This window comes from Pituophis catenifer, unplaced genomic scaffold (assembly GCF_029215685.1).
Source record: "Pituophis catenifer annectens isolate HBS135680 unplaced genomic scaffold, rPitCat1.0.hap2 SCAF_1, whole genome shotgun sequence".
In the NCBI taxonomy this organism is placed as follows: Eukaryota; Metazoa; Chordata; class Lepidosauria; order Squamata; family Colubridae; genus Pituophis; species Pituophis catenifer.
Genome location: NW_027256881.1, coordinates 169007037 through 169023776, shown reverse-complemented (window position 1 = coordinate 169023776; position 16740 = coordinate 169007037). Strand labels below are relative to the sequence as shown.

The 16740-nt window shown below is 46.2% G+C and overlaps 1 protein-coding gene and 1 non-coding gene across 12 annotated transcripts in view; both read right to left on the bottom strand.

Moving 5' to 3' along the window:
- Positions 1-16740, bottom strand: part of LRRFIP1 (LRR binding FLII interacting protein 1) — a 291721-nt gene that overhangs the window by 133251 nt on the left and 141730 nt on the right. The window lies entirely within an intron of this gene.
- On the bottom strand, positions 15604-15710 carry LOC139309186 (U6 spliceosomal RNA). Its single transcript, XR_011599834.1, has one exon. It is a non-coding gene; the product is annotated as a U6 spliceosomal RNA (small nuclear RNA).

The following is a 16740-nucleotide window of genomic DNA, read 5'->3' as shown; positions in this document are numbered from 1 at the left end:
GGGCAATCTGGGAGAAGGAAGTTTACGGAATTTGCTGGGCTCTCCTCGCCTGGAGGCAATTCCTAGAGAGGAGCAAGGTCCTTTTTGAAGTTTGGGCTGACTACAAGAATTGGAACTGCTTAAAAAAACCCAGAAAGCTAACTCACAAACAAGTCAGATGGGCTCAATACTTCAACTGATTCAACTTCACCCTTTGCTACCTCCCCAGAGAGAAGAATTTCCTGGCGAATGCCCTGTCCAGGATGTTCCAGTACAATGGTGCCAGAGAGGTTGTCAATTCCATCATCCCTTCCAAACAAATAGCTGCACCAGCCCTTACAAGACAATATAAAGCCTCAAAAGAGCAGATAGCTGGCAACATAGCTGAAGCACTAAAAGGAGCTCTAGCGAAGGACAAGTGGTTCCAACTACATAAGAAAGAACTTTCACTAAGGGATGACCTGGTGTGGATAGGGAATAAATTGTATGTAGCTACGAGCCAGCAAACCCTGATTTTGCAATGCAGCCAAGACACTAAGACCATGAGGCATTTTGGATTTGTTAAAACTCTCCATTTTGCAAAATGCCAGTTTTGGTGGCCATGCATGAAAAAGGACATTGAGAACTATGTAGCCAGCTGCCTGATCTATGCCTCAGCCAAAAGACACACTGGCAGGACCCCAGTATTGCTACAACCTGTCACAAGCCCTAAAGCCCATGGAAGGAAATATCAATGGACCTTACTGTGGAATTACCAGAAAGCACAGGAAACACAGTGATTTCGGATATCATGAACCTGTTCTTCAAACAGGACCACTTTGTGGCTTGTCCCAAGATTCCATCTGCAAACCCTAGCAAAAGTATTTGTGCAACACAAATATCAGTTTCACAGAGCCTGAGCACATAATTTCAGATTGCGGTGTTCAATTTACTTCAAGCTTTTAGAAGGAGTTGAAATTATTAGGCACCTCCCAGGGCCTAAGCTCCTTTTATCACCCACAGACGAATGGAGGCTGTGAACATACAAATGGCATCTTGGAACAATACCTCTGCTGTTATGTGAACTATCAGCAAGACAATTGGTCTGAGCTCTTATTCTTCACCGAGGTTGCCTGCAATAATTCAGTACACAGTATTCGCAGCATTCCAAGTAGCCACCAGCCTGGACCTTGTGACTATGCCAGAACTCCCTCAACACACTCAAACGGCATTGTTGGCCGATTGGATCCAAACCCTGCAGAACACCTGGCCTGTGGTCTGCAAAGCGCTGGATGAGGTGAGGTAAGCATATAAGAGACAAGCCAATAAGAAAAGGGGTCCGCAGAAGGATTTTAAAGTAGGAGATAAAGTCTGCCTTTCTATCAAATTTCTGTAGTTGTGATACCCCTGTAGAAGACTTGGTCCTAAATATATGGAACCATTCCCCATTTCCCTCCCCATAAATTCGGTGACGCTTGAATTGAAATTGCTGAAAAACCTCAAGTGCGTCTACCCAGTTTTTCTTGAAAGCTGTCATTGGTTCACCCTGCGTCCTGCCATGAAGTCATCACCCCGTCCCATCTTAATAGAAGGGGAACATCATTTCAAGGACAAGGAAATTGCCAGATCCAGCTTCGCTACTTCTGTAACCACTTTGGGTTTAGTAAAGTATACTTTGGGCAGGACAATGGGCCAGGAGTCTTTCTTTGTAGATGACCGAGTTGGGACGGTTGACACATTCCAATCAACATGGGAATGATTCATTCACCTCTGTAGGGATGGACAGAAGAGAATTCATGAGATTATTTGGCCTAAAAAGTAAGAGAGAAATGTACTAGCAAAAAATACTTTCTAGATAGTCCCAAACTGTAGCTTGGAAACCATATTTCCAAGCCTTGGTGGCGCAGCAGACTAAAGCAACACCAGCTGCCTGCAATTACTGCAAGTTCAAATCTCACCAGGCTCAAGGTTGACTCAGCCTTCCATCCTTTCGAGGTAGGTAAAATGAGGGCCCGGTTTGTGGGGGCAATAAACTGACTTTGTATAAAAAAGAACACCACTTGGAGGGGCGCGAAAGCCCTACTAAGCAGGTATATACAAAAGTATGAAGGCTATTGCTTAATGCATTGTAAACCGCCCTGAGTCTCCGGAACAGGGCGGTAAATAAATAAATAAATAAATAAATAAATAAATAAATAAATAAATAAATAATAAATAAATAAATAAATATTCAAAGAGAGGAATATTTTTTGCTGAACTGTACTGAATTTATTTTGCATAAGTGAATTCTAGAATTCTACCATATTCACAAAATGTCACAGAGTCCTCAAAGTCTGCCCCATGTTCCTGCAGATACTAATCTGAAATAGACTGATAAAAGACACAGAGATTAAATATTCCTAAACTATTTCATGGATTACTGCCTTTTTTTTTATTGAAAAGTTTTACAAAGAAAATTCCCCCCCCAATATTCCCCCCACCCTTTTTCCCTCCCCACCACCCCCAAATCCCTTCCCCCCTTCCCATCCCACCCTCCCCCCCAGACTTCCCAGAGCAAAATACAGGGTATTTCAATTAACAATCATAAGCTAAATAGCCTAACTATTCTTAAACTACCTAATCCCCCCCGAAACCTTAACTCCACTATGGATAACATAATACTTCTAAAGTTTAACATTCATTCATAAGCTATTTGATATTTTCTTGTCTGATACTTATTTTGAATATAATCAACCCATCTTCTCCATTCCAATATGTATCTTGGAGGGAAGAGCCGAGGACTTTGTTCAGTATCTGTATGACAAAATCACTCAGATTCGGGAAGATCTGGACTCCGACTGGGTAGATCCAGTGGGGATGACGGAGGCAGGTCCTGAGAATGTTATCTGGGATGAGTTTGACTCTGTGAACCCTGAGGACGTGGACAGGATTCTGGGTAGACTGAATGCGACCACATGTTTGTTGGACCCGTGCCCCTCCTGGTTAGTGCTGGCTTCCCGGGAGGTGACGCGAGGCTGGCTCCAGGGGATTATAAATGCTTCATTGAGTGAGGGTGTCTTTCCCGCCGCCTTGAAAGAGGCGGTGGTGAGACCTCTCCTCAAGAAGCTTTCCCTGGACTCGGCAATATTGGCTAATTATCGTCCAGTCTCCAACCTTCGCTTTGTTGCGAAGGTTGTTGAGAGTGTGGTGGCACGACAGTTTCCCCGGTACCTGGATGAAACGACGTATCTAGATCCGTTCCAGTCGGGCTTCAGGCCTGGGTACAGCACGGAAACGGCATTGGTCGCGTTGGTGGATGATCTCTGGAGGGCTCGGGATAGAGGTTGTTCCTCTATCCTGGTCCTATTAGATCTCTCAGTGGCTTTTGATACCATCGACCATGGTATCATGCTGCACCGGTTGGAAGGGTTGGGGGTGGGAGGCACCGTATTACGGTGGTTCTCCTCCTTTCTCTCCGACCGGTCGCAGTCTGTGTTGACAGGGGGGCAGAGGTCGACCCCGAGGCCCCTTATATGTGGGGTGCCACAAGGATCGGTCCTCTCGCCTCTCCTGTTCAACATTTATGTGAAGCCGTTGGGCGAGATCATCCGTGGTTTCGGGGTGGAGTACCATCAGTACGCTGACGACACCCAGCTGTACATCTCCACCCCAGACCACCCCAACGATGCCCTTGAAGTGATGTCCCGGTGCCTGGAGGCCGTACGGATCTGGATGGGGAGAAACAGGCTCAGACTCAACCCATCCAAGACCGAGTGGCTGTGGTTTCCGACGTCCCGATATAGTCAGCTGGTGCCATCGCTGACTATTGGGGGCGAAGCATTGGCCCCCACGGAGAGGGCTCGCAACTTGGGTGTCCTCCTGGATTCACGGCTGTCTTTAGAAGAGCACTTGACGGCCGTGACCGGGAGGATTTTTCATCAGGTTCGCCTGATCCGCCAGTTGCGTCCCTTTCTGGATCGGGACTCGTTACGCACGGTCACTCATGCCCTCGTCACCTCCCGTCTGGACTATTGTAACGCTCTCTACATGGGGCTCCCCTTGAGGAGCACTCGGAGGCTCCAACTGGCGCAGAGTGCGGCCGCGCGGTTGGTGATGGGAGCGATGTGGCGCTCCCATGTAACGCCTCTCCTGCGCGAGCTGCACTGGCTCCCGGTGGTCTTCCGAGTGCGCTTCAAGGTTTTGGTTATCACCTTTAGAGCGCTCCATGGCTTAGGACCTGGTTATCTACGGGACCGCCTGCTACCACCAATAGCCTCCCACCGACCAGTACGCTCCCATAGAGAGGGGCTCCTCCGGGTGCCGTCGGCCAAACAATGTCGACTGGCGGCCCCCAGGGGGAGAGCCTTCTCTGTGGGGGCACCTACTATCTGGAACGAGCTCCCCCCCGAGATACGGAGGATTCCGGATCTGCGTACCTTCCGTCGCACGCTTAAGACGTTCCTATTCCAGCAAGCCGGCCTGACCTAAACTTCTCCTCTTTTAAATGGGAATTTTAAATTTGGTTTTAAATTATTGGGGTTTTAAATATGGTTCAGCCAAATTTATTTAATTTGTTTTATCTCTATTTTAAATTTTGTATTTATATGTTTTATTTTATGGCTGTTCACCGCCCTGAGTCCTTCGGGAGTAGGGCGGTATACAAATTTAATAAAATGAAAAATGAAATCTTTCTTGTGTATAGTCATTCAGATATGCTGAAATTTTCGGGTCAGTCGTTGTTCTCTTGGCTCTTCCTTCTTAAGTGGTTCCAGAGTTGGGGGTGGGCCCCCAAGATCCAAATCTTCTTCCATGGTGGTTCCTCCAGCTACAACTTCAGCATAAGTTTGTATCTGCTTTCCATCTTTTTCTTGTTGTAACATCTCCATTTTCTTTCTACCCCCCCCCCCCCCGGTGAGGGTGGATGTCCAGCCTTTAAACATTAACATAAAAATCTTTTGCCTTCCAAACTGTGTTTAACCAGTATCTTTCTCCACTATAATTCACTATTAGTCCAGTTGGAACGTCCCATCTGTACTGCACTTGTTGGTTTCTCAGTTCATTTACCAAAAAGCCAAAATCCTTTCTGCTTCTTAGCATTTTTGGAGGGATCTCTTTCAGAACCACCACTTCTTGTCCAGCTACTTGAACCTTATTCTTATAGGAAGCTTGTAAAATGTCATTTCTGATCCTCCTGGTTGTGAAATAAATCACATCATCTCTTGGCAACTGCCTTTGTCTTGCCATCCAAGAGTTAACCCTGTAGATTTTATCAATTCGACTTGCCACATCATCTGGACTTTCTTTGATTAGCCCTGCAATTGCTTCTGCACAAATATCCTTTAAGTTTTCTTGGCTATTTTCTTTTAACCCTCTCAGTCTCAGGGCAAATTCCATAGATCTGTATTGTAACATTACCAGTTCATCATCCACCTTCTCTGTTTTAGTCATAATGTCTCCTACTTTGTTTTCCAGATTCAGATTGGCTTCATTGATTTCTTCCACTCTCTCATCCACCTGAATAATAAGTTTTGACAATCCTGAGACTGCAAAAACAATATCATCTCTTATTTCATCATGCTTTACTTCAACAACTTCTTTAATTGACTTTATATCCTCCTCAAATTTCTTTAATTTCCCTTCCACAATTACTGTTAGGTTATTCATAGCTACAGCTTGATTATTCATGGCTTCCTTTATAAATTCTTTGAGTTCATTAAAAGAAGCCTCCTGATCCTGTGAATCAGCTGGAAGTTGTGCTTTCTGTGTCACTACTGACACTACTGGAGAACCTCCTCCGCCTCTAGGAGCTCCTGGCTTAACTTGTTTAGAAGCCATCTTTTTTTAAAAAAAATCTTTTTTCCTTTCACAGCCACAAAATCCATTGAACAGTTTTCAAAAGCTTGTAATTTATAGTCTATAATTTATCAAGCAAAATAGTCTTTTCTCCACAAGCTCTCAATTCCCAGCAGCTTTAATCCACTCTCAAAGTGCAAAGTTCTCAATAAACACTTTCGTTTCTAACTTTCACTTTCACACCCATAACAAAGGCGCCATCTTCAGCCTCCAGCTCAGAGAGATTCGATTAGAAACAATGTAAATCCGGAGTTAAGCACTGTTACTTTTAAAGCTTGTTCTCCTGTTTCCGCTCTGCCTGCGCTTATATTCAATCAAACTCACTTTTGACAACAGGATCGGTTGCGGCGTCTGGTTCTGTTTGAAACAGAGTTGTCCCGGATCCGGAGCTTCTTAGTGAGCTGACCGGGGAGCTCTCACCCTCCAAGCCTCTGGAATTATTCCAGAGGACTTTCGGGGAGCTCTACTCGCACCCACCAGCTCTCCTCTCCTTCTCCCGATGGAGAGGTTTTTAAGCCGCCAGACAGCCGATTAGCGCTGTCAAAGCGGCTTTTACGAGATTGCGGGGCTGGCGGTCCGAAGAGACCGTCCACGATGCCTGCGATGCCAACCGGAAGTCCCGGATTACTGCCTTGTCGTGGTGAAGGGGCTTGCATAGCTCAATGAAGCTATGAGCTTTGCCGTGCAGGGCCATTCAAGACAGACAGGTCATAGCAGAGAACTTCTGACAAAACGTGATCCACTGGAGAAGGAAATGGCAACCCACTCCAGTATCTTTGCCATGAAAACCCCATGGACAGTACCAAAAGGAAAAAAGATATGATGCTGGAAATGAGCCCCTCAGATCGGATGGTGTCCAATATTCTACTGGGGAACAGCAGAAGGTTAGTACTAGTAACGCCAAAAAGAGTGAAGCGAGTGGGCCAAAGCTGAAAGGATGCTCAGGTTGTGGATGCATCTGGTGGTGAAAGGAAAGTCCGATGCTGTAAAGATTTTTTCTCCATAGGAACCTGGAATGTAAGATCCATGAATCAAGCAAGCTGGACGTGGTCAAACAAGAGATGATAAAACTGAACATCAACATCTTAGGAATCAGCGAACTAAAAGGGACAGAAATGGATGGATTTAATTCATATGACCATCAGGTATACTACTGTGGGCAAGAATCCCTCAGAAAAAATGGAGTAGCCTTCATAATCAATAAAAGAGTAGGAAAAGCAATACTGGGATACAATCCCGAAAATGACAGAATGATCTCAGTTCGAATCCAAGGCAAACCATTCAATATCACAGAAATCCAAGTCTATGCCCCAACCACTGGTGCTGAAGGGGATGAAATTGACCAATTCTATGAAGCCCTATAGCACCTTATAGAATTAACACCAAAAAATGCCATCCTTATCATCATGGGGGATGGGAATACTAAAGTAGGAAGTCAAAAGATAACTGGAATAACAGGCAAGTTTGGCCTTGGAGTACAAAATGAAGCGGGACACAGGCTGATAGAATTCTGTCAAGATAATACGATGGTCATAGCAAACACTTTTCCAACAACCCAAGAGACGATTCTACACATGGACATCACCAGACGGTCAACACAGAAATCAGATTGTCTACGTGCTCTGCAGCCAAAGATGGAGCAGCTCTATACAGTTAGTAAAAACAAGACCAGGAGCTGACTGTGGCTCAGATCATGAGCTTCTCGTTGCAAAATTTAGGCTTAAATTGAAGAAAGTAGGGAAAAGCACTAGACCACTTAGGTATGAACTAAATCATAACCCTGATGAAAATACAGTAGAGGTGACAAATAGATTTAAGGAATTAGATCTGATAGACAGAGTGCCTGAAGAACTATTATTAAATGAATAAATCCCTCTGCGCATGCCCAAGATGGCCGCTCCCAGCTGAGCGGCGGCGATACTCGGGGGATATCCCCCGGGTTTTGGGGGTTCCGGGGGCTCGACCAGCTAATTGACCCCCATGTCTGGTGAGGGGAGCTTCTCACCAGTCTGTGTCATCTTCTCGAGAGCTGGCAGCTCTCCAGGACACGATGGCCAGGAACGAGACGGAGACGGCTGCGCTGCGGCTCTATGAGCGGGGAGAGCGCCCTCAGCGTCCTCGGCATCTCCCCGCAGCTGCCGAGCTAGTGGAACGGGCGGTGGCGGCGTCGGCGATGCAGCCCCTCCCTGGAGCTTCAGGGACTCCGAGGGGATGACAGGGGTTTCCTGTTAGACCCAATGGTGGACGGGGATGTTTTAAGAGCTGGCATCGTCGGGATTGGCACTCGCTTTAACACTGGGACGAGCGGCTGGGAGAGATAACATCAGAGAGGCCGGAAAGGGACAGGAGCCTGAATAGGGAGAGCGAGGGGCATCCTGACCATGATTTGAATCAGACCATCAATGTTTGTTTCTTGGAACTGCCGGTTACAGCTATGGATGGGAGGCCCACTTGGAGGGGGCCCACTCCTGGTCCTTCCAGAGGCTCCCCCCCTCCCTCATTTGGATGGGGGTGAGCTAGAAACATTGCTGTTTGATGGTCACAAAAGACCTTGGGCCAGGCTTTTATGCCTTACGTGGTCTATCAGCCTCCAGGAGGCCACTTATCATCTGGAGATGCCTCTGAATAATATGATACGATACTTGTTATGATACCTGCCTCCCATGGACATGGATATCTATAGCCTCCCGATTCGCCTCCCTACTCGCCTAAGGTGCAGCCGCTAGAGTTATCGGAGTCTTCTCTGGGCCCGTGAACCTGTAGATTGGTGGTTTGTCATCAATGCCCCCAATTGTAAGAGGGAAATATTCGGATTTCAAGTCTTTTATGGTGCCGGTCGATGACTGCGGTTTCTGGCCCTTCCCAGCTTTCGTGAGAGGGCAGCTGGTGTTAACATCTGGCCTCGAAGCGGCCTAAGACTCCATCCACTGCTGTGAGAGAGCAGTGGAGTTTACTGACTTGGAATTGATTGAATATCCCTTTCCAGACTTTGGACTATCTTGATTACCCCCAGGCCGTTGATTTTCCCCCGATTGATTGATTGATTGATTGATTAATTAATTGATTAGATGTATTCGCCAACAGAACTTCTTATTCTGCGAGACTCCCCCCTCTCGCAGGTGTGGCCCTCCACTTTATCAAGGGCCTACCTTTATGACGGGCTTTGGCACCCCGAGAGGTGGCATGCTGCAAAAAGGGGATTAAGGGGTTTTTTAGGGAAACTTTTTGATAGATTTTTAAGGGATTTTAAGGGGCGGGAGGGTTGTGTGGGTTTGGGGGTTAACCCACGGGGGGAGGGGTCCGGCCCAGCTGTTAGTGGGGCCACAGAGGGTGCAGATTCCGGGGGTAAGGGGGACATCAGAGTCCATTCTGTCGAGGGCTTTTCTATCAATGTGTTGAGTGGGAGGGGCAGATATGGTGGGAGCAGGGGGCCGCATCATGTAGTGGGGGCGCGCACTCGCTATCTTCGAGCGGTGGCACGCCCCGGTCCCCATAGCCCTTCTCGTATCCCAGGCTGTTCAGACTCTCAGGGCCCGAGCCTTCGGCTGCTGTCGTGCAATGCCAGGTCCGTGGTAAATAAAGCCCCCCTCATTTGCGATCTTATTCAGGAGGGGGGAGCGGACCTGGCAGGTATTACGGAGACCTGGTTGGGCCATGAGGGAGGGGTTCCCCTCGTGGATATGTGCCCACCAGGTTTCCGAGCATTCCATCAGCCGAGAGCTCAGGGCAGGGGTGGGGGGGTGGCGGTTATTATAAAGGAAAGTCTTGATCCGAGGGAGACCACTGTTCCACAGATAGCCGGATGTGAGTCCCTTTTTGTGAGGTGGGGTCGTGGAGTACAGATGGGCTTGTTGATCACGTACCTGGCTCCCTGCCGCGTGGCAACGGCCCTGCTCGAGCTGCTCAACGTTATAGCTGAGGTGGCGGTTGGTACCCCCAGACTTCTAGTCATGGGGGATTTCAACCTGCCATCTGTCGGCGAAACGTCTGAGGTGGCTCGAGAGTTCATGGCTTCCATGACGGCCATGGACCTTACTCAGTTAATTCATGACCCCACTCACACGGGTGGACACACTCTGGACTTAGTTTTTGTCTCTGGTCAGTGGTTGAGTGGCCTTGATACAGGGGATATAGTCATCGAACCCTTGTCATGGTCTGACCACTCGCTTCTTCGACTGGACTTTCTAACCGCTGCACCCCGCCGCAGGGAGGCGGGACCGACCAGGTGGTTCCGCCCCAGGCGCCTGATGGACCCTGATAGGTTCCAGATGGAGCTTGGGCCATTTCCTGAGACTCTAGCTCATGACTCGACTGAGGACCTGGTGGCCGCCTGGGATAGTGCGGCTGCCGGGGCCTTGGACCGTGTCGTGCCTTTGCGGCCTCTGACCCGGCACCGAACTCACCTAGCTCCTTGGTTCTCCGAGGAGCTCAGGGAGATGAAGCGCCGGAAAAGACGCCTGGAGAGTAGTTGGAGGACCAGTCGCTCCGAATCCGACCGAACACTGGTGAGGTCTCATATTAAGACCTACCTAGTGGCGATAAAAGCGGCGAAATCTAGTTATTTTGCCGCTCTTATCGCGTCATCAGATAATCGCCCGGCCGCCCTGTTTAGGGTGACCCGCTCCCTCCTCCATCTGGAAGCGCGGGATGACCCCTTGCAGGGCCGAGCCGAGGACTTTGTGCAGTATCTGTATGACAAAATCGCTCAGATTCGGGAAGGACTGGCCTCTGACTGGATATGTCCGGACGGGATGACTGAGGCAGGTCTTGAGAGTGTTATCTGGGGGGGGGTTCGATCCTGTGGCTCCCGAGGACATGGACAGGGTCCTGGGACGGCTGAACGCGACCACATGTTTATTGGACCCGTGTCCCTCCTGGTTGGTACTGGCTTCCCGGGAGGTGACACGAGGCTGGCTCCAGAAGATTGTTAACGCTTCTTTGAGTGAGGGGGTCCTGCCGGCCGCTTTGAAAGAAGCGGTTGTGAGGCCCCTCCTCAAGAAGCCCTCTCTGGATCCGGCTGTTTTGGCTAACTATCGTCCAGTCTCCAACCTTCGCTTTGTTGCGAAGGTTGTTGAGAGTGTGGTGGCGCAACAGCTCCCCTGGTACCTGGATGAAGCTGTCTATCTAGACCCGCTCCAGTCCGGCTTCCGGCCTGGGCACAGCACGGAAACGGCATTGGTCGCATTGGTGGATGATCTCTGGAGGGCTCGGGATAGGGGTTGCTCCTCTATCCTGGTCCTGTTAGACCTCTCAGCGGCTTTTGATACCATCGACCATGGTATCATGTTGCACCGGTTGGCGGGGTTGGGGGTGGGGGGCACCGTTCTGCGGTGGTTCTCCTCCTACCTCTCTGACCGGTCGCAATCTGTGTTGACGGGGGGGCAGCGGTCGACCCCGAGGCACCTTGCTTGTGGGGTGCCACAAGGGTCGGTCCTCTCGCCCCTTCTGTTCAACATTTATGTAAAGCCGCTGGGTGAGATCATCCGTGGCTTTGGGGTGGAGTTCCATCAGTACGCTGATGACACCCAGCTGTACATCTCCACCCCAGGCCACCCCAACGATGCCCTTGAAGTGATGTCCCAGTGCCTGGAGGCCGTGCGGGCCTGGATGGGGAGAAACAGGCTCCGACTCAACCCCTCCAAGACCGAGTGGCTGTGGCTTCCAGCGTCCCGATATAGCCAGCTGACGCCATCGCTGGCTATTGGGGGCGAATCACTCGCCCCCACGGAGAGGGCTCGCAACTTGGGCGTCCTCCTGGACGCACGGCTGTCTTTAGAAGATCATTTGACGGCCGTGGCCAGGGGGGCTTTTTATCAGGTTCGCCTGATACGCCAGCTGCGCCCCTTTCTAGATCGGGACTCTCTACGCACAGTCACTCAGGCACTAGTCATTTCCCGCCTGGACTACTGCAACGCTCTCTACATGGGGCTCCCCCTGGGGTGCACCCGGAGGCTCCAGCTGGTCCAGAACGCGGCCGCACGGGGGATTATGGGGGCGACGAGGCGCTCCCATGTGACACCTCTCCTGCGCGAGCTGCACTGGCTCCCAGTGGTCTTCCGGGTGCGCTTCAAGGTGTTGGTGACCACCTTTAAAGCGCTCCATGGCTTAGGGCCGGGGTATTTACGAGACCACCTTCTGCCACCAATAGCCTCCCACCGGCCAGTACGCTCGCACAGAGTGGGCCTCCTCAGGGTGCCGTCCGCCAGACAATGTCGGCTGGCGACCCCCAGGGGGAGAGCCTTCTCTGTGACGGCGCCCACCCTCTGGAACAACCTTCCCCCAGAGTTACGTATAATAACAGACCTCCGGATTTTTTGTCGGGCCCTGAAAACCTATTTATTTCAACAAGCTGGGCTGGCCTGAGTTAAATTTTAAATTGATTTTAAATTGGGTTATCTTAATTTCGGCCAAAATATTTAATTATTTTAATATTGTTCTTAAATTTTGTATGCTTTGTTTTTATCTTGGCTGTGCACCGCCCTGAGTCCTATTTGGAGAAGGGCGGTATAGAAATTTAATTAATAAAATAAAAAAATAAAACTATGAACGGAGGTTCGCAACATTGTACAAGACGTAGCAACTAAAATCATCCTAAAGAAAAAGAAAGGCAAGAAAACAAAACGGTTGTCTGAGGAAGCTTTGCAAATAGCTGAGGAAAGAAGGGAAGTGAAAGGCAAGGGAGAATGAGAAAGATACACCCAGTTGCCGGGAGAAATATCAACAACCTCAGATATGCAGATGATACCACTCTAATGGCAGAAAGCGAAGAGGAACTAAAGAGCCTCTTGATGCGTGTGAAGGAGGAGAGTGCAAAAGTTGGCTTGAAACTCAACATTAAGAAAACTAAGATCATAGCATCGGCCCTCTCAATTTCTGGCAAATAGATGGGGAAGAAATGGAGGTAGTGACAGATTTTATTTTCCTGGGCTCCAAAATCATCGCAGATGGGGACTGCAGCCAAGAAATTAAGACGCTTACTCCTGGGGAGGAAATATGGCAAATCTAGACAGCATACTAAAAAGCAGAGACATCACCTTGCCAACAAAAGTGCATATAGTCAAGGCTATGGCTTTCCCAGTTGCAATGTATGGCTGTGAAAGTTGGACCATAAGAAAGGCTGAGCGCCAAAGAATTGAGGCCTTTGAACTATGGTGCTGGAGAAGACTCCTGCGAGTCCCTTGGACTGCAAGGCAATCAAACCGATCAGTCCTAGAGGAGATCAACCCTGATTGCTCTTTAGAAGGCCAGATCCTGAAGATGAAACTCAAATATTTTGGCCACATAATGAGAAGGAAGGACTCACTGAAGAAATCCCTAATGCAGGAAAAGATTGAGGGGAAAAGAAGAAAGGGACGACAGAGAATGAGGTGGCTGGATGGAGTCACTGAAGCAGTAGGCGTGAGCTTAAATGGAGTCCAGAGGATGGTAGAGGACAGGAAGGCCTGGAGGAACGTTATCCATGGGGTCGCGATGGGTCGGACACAACGGCGGTATTCCGGGAGGCAGATCCAACTGCCAATCAGCTGCTTGTGCTAAATCAGGCTGTGCTGAAGCTGACCAGGTTGTTTGCTGTTTGCTGCAAGGAGGCAAATTGCTGGGAGGTAGAGGCAGAGGAAGATTTTTTTTTCTTGTTTTCCTCCCCAAAAGCTAGGTATGTCTTATAGTCCGTAGCGTCTTATAGTCCGAAAAATATGGTATATTCTGCAATCAACAATAGCAAAGACTAAACAAAACTTCCCCATCCCCTGGATTCAGAACCATGAGACAACTGCAGTAATTTTTCAACTTTTCAACTTACCTAAAGGATTTCTTTAAACTGACCAATGACTCTCACAAACTATCCATTTCTTCATCATATATATTCCAATAATAGCATAACCCTGCTATTAAGCCCTACCACCATCTCTATTAAAATTAAGCACAATAAATGGTTACAACTGTGATCCAAATGCCACTTCCTAGAAACATCTGTGCAACCCTGCCCTTACCTACATGTCTAGCCACAAATCAGCCTCACTCTTTATCCTTGCTCTGCATACTTCACTCTGCCACTTCTTTAATGTTTGACTCTTCTCTCTCTGACACATCTGTACACTGTACCCACATCACTGTAAGGGTGTCTTCAGAAATCACACCAAGTTAAAAACAGTCTCCTTTTTCATGGGAGAGGGCAGTATCTCACCACACATCCAGCAACAGGTTTTTAAAAGTTTTTTTTATAAAGGCATAACAAAACATTTTCTAACTCTTTAGCTCCAAAGCTACATTTGAAAGTTACCAAGCATCAGTATTACTTGAGGTCTTTAAAAAAATAATAAAATAAGAAAGATAACTTGAAAGAAAGAAAGAAAGAAAGAAAGAAAGAAAGAAAGAAAGAAAGAAAGAAAGAAAGAAAGAAAGAAAGAAAGGAAGGAGGGAGGGTGGGTCTCATTGGAAGCTCTGTTCAATTTTTGTCTGGAAAACAATATTGTATTATGAAGCATCTCATTTTTTTTACCATATCGACATATGTAGGCTCTCTATTTAAAACTTCAGAAATTATAGAATGATTTTCACTACATTTTGTTTTTAATTTTGCCACAGTTTCTGAAATTTTTAGACAATTTGTATCTTTTATTTAGAGTATAAAAATAAAGTTAGTATCAATCTGCATGAAATACATGTCTGATTTTTGGACACTGCCAGTTTCTCTTGGCAAGAAGGTTTGCCATTGAGAGAAAGTAATTGGCCCAAGGTCACCCAGGTAGCTCTGTGCCCAAGGCAGGACTAGAACCTACAGTCTGACTCTAGTTTCTAGCCTGTTTCTAACTTATCTCTGAGCCTAGCTAGTTTCTAGCCTTATCCTTTAACCGCTAAACTGGTTTTTATACTGGCTATTTCCTATATTATATAAAGATGCAAATATCACTGCATTTATTTTCTTTCTTTTTTTTTTATTGAAAAGTTTTACAAAAAAAATACAAACATTTTCTTCCCCACATGTTCCCCCCACCCTTTCCCCCCCTCATCCCCCCCTCCCCCCCAGACTTCCCAGAGCAAAATACAAGGTGTTTCATTTAATCAATCATAAACTAGATTAATCTACTTATCCTCAAAGTACTAACTCCCGCCCTGAAACCTTAACTCCACTATAGATAACCTAATACTTCTAATACTAACATTCATTCATAAGCTATTTGATATTTTCTTGTCTGATACTTATTTTGAATATAATCAATCTATCTTCTCCATTCCGATACGTATCTTTCTTGCGTGTGGTCCTTCAAGTACACTGAGATTTTCGCCATTTCTGCTAGGTTTGTTACTTTCAATATCCACTCTTCAATAGTAGGCAAAGAGTCCTTCTTCCAATATTGAGCTACCAACAGCCTAGCTGCTGATATTAAGTTCAAGATCAATTTAGTCTCTGATACTGTACAGTCCGTAATTATACCCAATAGAAACAATTGAGGAGTAAATTTCAACCTTCTTTTCAGAATGTTCTGCATCACCCACCAAATTTTTATCCAAAATGCCTTGATTTTCTTACAGGTCCACCATATATGATAATAGGTTGCATCATTACATTCACATCTCCAACATTTAGCTTGCAAATTCGAGTATATACATGATAATTTTTTAGGATCTAAGTGCCATCTATAAAACATTTTATAAAAATTCTCTCTCAAATTTTGTGCTTGCGTAAATTTAACATTTCTGACCCAAATCTTTTCCCACATTTCCATCATCACTGGTTCCTGAAAGTTTTGTGCCCATTTTATCATACAATCCTTAACCAATTCAGTTTCTGAATCTATTTCCAATAATGCATTAAAAAATATGGAACGCTTCACGAATTTGCGTGTCATCCTTGCGCAGGGGCCATGCTAATCTTCTCTGTATTGTTCCAATTTTAGTATATGTGCTGCCGAAGCGAGCACACTGCATTTCTTTTCAAAGGCATTTTGCAACTACAACTGCACAACTCATATCTTACTCTACCATTTTCCCTAAATTTATTTACCACATTTTTAGACCACCAAAGTCCCAAATTCTTATCAGTTTAAAAATAGAAATAATAAACAATAAAAATATCCAAATAGAAAGATCTATAAATAATTTAAAAATATAGAAGAAAATTAAATAACAAAGCCATATTATAATTGGCACCTTCCTGTACTTGTGCACCTTCCACCATGCCCTGAAGACTTTGTTATTCCAGCAAGCCGGGCTAGCCTAATTTTAACGGTTTTAAATTTTAAATTGGATTTTAATGGGATGTTTTAATTATGGGCCAAAGTATTTAATCTGGTTTTAAATTGTTTTTAATTTTTATATTTATGTATTTGATCTTGGCTGTTCACCACCCTGAGTCCTTCGGGAGAAGGGCGGTATACAAATATAATAAATAAATAAATAAATAAATAAATAAATAAATAAATAAATAAATAAATAAATAAATAAATAAATAAATAAATAAATAAATGAATGAATAAATAAATAAATAAATAAATAAATAAATAAATAATCCAGCCAAGATGGAATTGTGCCAAAAAAATCCTCTGGAAGAGCTCAGTTTTCAGCTGTTTCCAAAAGGCACCTGGATATCCATTGGGAAGCCAAACCAAAAAACTGGTGTGGCCATAGAAAAGCAGTGCAGCCAAGCCCTTGCCCCAACCCCTAAAGTAGGAAGCCACTTAGATTTATTTTTTGACTCCTGGCAAGTGCAATTTGGTTAGAAGTGGTTTGCCCTTAACTGCTTCCTAGGGCAGAGAGAGAGTGATTGGCCTAAGATCACCCAGCTGGCTTTGTGCCTAAGGTGGGACTAAAATTCACCATATTCTGGTTTTTAGTCCGGTGCCTTAACCAATTACACCAAACTGGCTCTCAAATAAAATTGGACAACCCAGTTACATTGCGCCTATATGAAGTACTATACTTTTCTTCCGAAATCTGTTTTTGGGTGAGAAT